This window comes from Micropterus dolomieu, linkage group LG04, assembly GCF_021292245.1.
Source record: "Micropterus dolomieu isolate WLL.071019.BEF.003 ecotype Adirondacks linkage group LG04, ASM2129224v1, whole genome shotgun sequence".
NCBI lineage: Eukaryota > Metazoa > Chordata > Actinopteri > Centrarchiformes > Centrarchidae > Micropterus > Micropterus dolomieu.
In genome coordinates this window covers 3,950,327-3,954,793 of record NC_060153.1, presented here as the reverse complement: position 1 = coordinate 3,954,793, position 4,467 = coordinate 3,950,327, and positions in this window count along the sequence as shown.

The following is a 4,467-nucleotide window of genomic DNA, read 5'->3' as shown; positions in this document are numbered from 1 at the left end:
GGGGGGGGGGGGGGGGGGGGGGGGGGGGGGGGGGGGGGGGGGGGGGGGTTATGATATGGAGAGACTCACACATGTTGTGAAGATCTAAAAACACTATGTTTGATTAAAAAAAAGAAAGAAGTGGACTGTTACAAAGCCCATCACAGTGACACTACTCACATGACTGTAACAAGAATTAATAGACTAATAAAAATTAAGTTGTAGTAGTCACATTTCTCCCTCACTTTTTATGTTCTTTAAGTATTGACCTTTTGAACAACAAAATGTTAGTAAGAATTTAAAAAGTTTTGAAGAATGTGTTCAAATTGCAGTTTTATTTGGTGAGTTTTGTTGGTGAGAAATGAGCTCATGAATTTTGAAAGATCTGGACACCGAACACTTTTTGTGTCAAAGCAAAAATGATTCACAGTTTCGACCACATAGACTGTTGTGGTGATAACTGTGTGAATGCTTTCGATAAAAGTGAACTATGAAGCTGTAATTCATGCGAAGTCACACGTTTATTAATGCATTATTAATTCAGTTAAGTATGTAAGTGTTAAAACAGTTACACCTTTGATACACAGTGTTTCATTTGAAAGTTTTCTGTCTTTTGTCATGTTCCTTCTTGACAAAAAACTGCTTTCATTACAAAATGTTAACAAATGTGCGTGTGTTTTCACAGTGATATTGCCTAATGTTACTTTCATAGTATGACAGGTGTGCGGTCCAACTGTCAGTTTAAGTTAAAGCCTGAACTTCAGATCAGTCTGTGTATGAATGTGTGTGTGTGTGGAGGCGCTAGGATGCTGGGAGTCCACTGGGGTCTGAGTCTATTAGGCTTTTTTAAGAGCTGCCATATGCACACAAACAACACATCCACACAGTGTGAGTACACTTTCCGCAGGTACAGAAAACTTATACAGTGTCTTCTTCTCTGTGTCCCTGCTGTAGATCCCTAAGATGGTGGTCATCACAGTCACTGATGTCAGCAGTGCTAGTGGCCTGATGACAGTGTTTCTGCTGTTGTTACAGGTATGTGACTGACTTCTATGTGATGAAATGAAACCTGACAGATCAAAAAAAGGAGGTCGACAGCTTGAGAGCTGAGGGGGCACTAATATCTTGAAGAAGTCAAATCTTTGTCCGTGCCGTCACACCTATTACAATTATAATTTTGATGGCTGCCACCGTTCACTGTCCCTCTTATTCTCTACCTTATTTTCATTCTCTCTCTGTTCTGCAGCTTCTCTATCTCTTTCTTCTGCTCTCTATATCTCTTCCTTTCTCTCTCCTCCTCCTCCTACGCGCGCCCCCTCACCTCTTTTCTCTCGCCGTTTGATCAGTGGAGCAGCATCTCAGCAGGAGTATTTAAGGAAAGAGAAGGCTCCCCTGCTTTATTCTCTCTTTCTTTCCCCTCTGTCTTACATCTCTCTGTGCTCTCATTTGCTCCTCTCCCCTATTTTCTTCTCACTTTAATATTCCTTCTTCACTTCTCTTTCATCCACTTTCTTCTCTTTTTCCTCGCAAAAATCTTCACTGTGTAGGATTTAACAGTAACCATAATGCACGTATATGTGTCTGTGTGTGAACAGAGAGGGTACAGTAGTAGTGTTCAATTACACAGCAGGAGAGTTGCCTGTGAGTCAGTCAAGCTAATCTGGCCTGAAGGTGCAGCTCCCGAGACCTGTGATGGTTGTTTGTGTGTGTATGTGTGTGTGTTTGTGTATGTAACTTGTGCACTGTCTATTTCTGTAGTCCTTAAATGTGTATATGTTTGTGTGTATGTGTGTAATGTACAGGGTTAGCTAAAAGTAAATATGTTGTAATTATTAGTTATCATTATTGATAAAATCAGAACAGTAGCTGTATATTTAACAGGTAAGGCTGGTTTAATCTTTGTCATTTTTGTCTAGGTCATGACCCACCCTACCACCCGTTGGTTAGGTTCAGGTAAGATGAGTGAGATTGGTTAGGGTTAGCGTAAGAATATCAGAGTAAGTCAATCTCAAGCAGAGTAGAATGGGTCAACAAAAACCAAAATCAATAAAGCTTTGGTTTGATTCCACCAACAAGTATTGTCTGTGTAGCCTACTTATAGCATTATTTCTTTTTGCCGTACACCTTAATTGTTTAAAAAAAAATAAACTACATATAAATGACAAAAAGGATTCAAAACTGCATTGGATGACGTGTGTTATTTGTGTTATCACCATGAACACGAGCACTGTAGTCTAAATTCCACATACATTATCCTGCCACAGTAAATACTCTAGAGCACCAAATGAGTATTCATTCGTGGGTGAAAGTAGTCCACAACAAATGCACCATTTACTCCCATTTGTGGAATGTTTTTTAAAATCTACAGTTTTTGGAAATAAAACTGTATATGTTTGTGAATCACTTTTTTCAGTAGAAATGAATGGGCTTGAACCTGAGTACCACCAACAGGGAGAGGAAGTTGCATATTACAGTGTGTATTGGGAGGCTAAAGGTACCACCATATGTCAGAACTGCTTGTCGGTTGATTGAATAGCTTCGGAAACCCCTGAAAAACTGAAACTTTCTGACTCTGACATCTTCACCCACTTGAGCCAGTAATGGCCACCTCTGCAGCTCTCTGGCACTTTGTTCTTCCATATGTGAAAATGTTCACTATATCCCCCTACATGATATTACATCTCATTCCCTCTCCGCTTTTCAACTGACCTTCAAGTGAGACCGAATGAGTTTGCATTGGAAGGCACAGACAAATTATGTCGTCCTGTTGATAGGGACATCAGATCAGAAAACACTTCTTTGTGTTGAGAGAACATTTTTTAATCATCTGAATGTGGTTAGTTATACAGTTCACTGTAGTTGGCTGGAATGTGTATATACCGTATAATATATGAGCAGATTGTTTGGAATTTGTTTCTCAGGGCGGAATCCCTGCATTGAGGCTCAGGAGACGTTACAAAAGACAAAATTGTTCATTGGATGCGACAACTACTCTCACCGAGCTGCAGAACGTCGCCTGACAGTCTCACACACCTCATCAAGTATTTAATGCAAACTATGTTTCATGCATGGCTGTTTGCGTGCACTGTACGTCAGTCTTTGTGTGTGTGTGTGTGTGTGTGTGTGTGTGTGAGAGAGAGAGAGAGAGAGAGAGAGAGAGTGTGCACTTGAACAATTCTTGATAAGAGCAATATAGCGGCAGAAAATAGCAGTGCATCCCCACTCTCCCTGACATACATACACACACTCAGATGAGGCCTTCAGAGTTCCACTGGCTCTGCCCATTGCCTTGGGCAGTGGGCCTTTGTGAGACATTGTGGGTATTGTTGGACACCAAGGCCATAAAGAGCATGGAAGATAGAGAGAACAATTGTGTGAAAGTGACTGATAGCACAGATGTAAAGAAACAGAAGAAAGAAATGTAGACTATAAACCAAAATAAATGTACTGTAAACCAAATTTTAGTTACTATTTGTTTTATTTAGGGAAGGTAAAATTGTGATTTAAACGATTTCCTACCATGACTAAAGAAAACACGTTTCTGATTGGCTGTCGGCATCGGTTCGGCCACTGACTGGCTGCTGCTTCGTCCGATGACATGTCATGTTACACAGTAAATGTATGCCCTGATTTTGGCTTGAGTGACAGTTTTGATTGTTTGAAGGAAGGTGACATGCCCCATAATGACCTGCTGATCAGGGACTCCAGTGTTCGTGGGTCCTTAAAATCATGTTTCAGTACAGTTATCATAAAAGACCAGTTATTATTAGATAATACATTGACTTGGCCTTGCACATACTGCAAGTTGACACAAGGTTTTGATAGAAAAATCCCAACTGTTTGATGGATTGCTGTGAAATTTGATACAGAAATTCATGTCTGTCTCAGGATCATTTGTAATTACTTTAATGATAACCTGATTTTTCATCTATTGTCACTGCAAATTTTAAATTTAATTTGTCCAGTACTTTGGTTTATGACCAAATACCTGCAAAATGCATGACATTTCTATTAGTCTTAGCTGTAGCATTAGCATTCGGATGTTACCATAGTTGCCTTGCTGTCAGAGGGGTAAATATAATAATAATAATAATAATAATAATAATAATCCTTATTTGTAGAGCACTTTTCAAAAACAAGTTACAAAGTGCTTTAACAAGTGTAAAGAATAATACAAAAAAAAAAGATAAGAGCATGAAAATTTAATATAAAATTAGTAAAATACAATAAAATAAAAGGGATAAAATAAAGTCAAATAAGATCGGGAAAAGCTCTCCTATAAAAGTATGTTTTAAGAAGGGACTTAAAAGAGTTCACTGACTCAGCCGACCTGATTTCCTCGGGCAGGCTGTTCCAGAGCCTCGGGGCCCTGACAGCAAACGCTCTGTCCCCTTTAGTTTTCAGTCGAGACTCTGGAACAGACAACAGACCTCTGCCCGAGGATCTCAAGGTACGTGCTGGTGCGTATGGGACTAAAAGTTCAGAAAT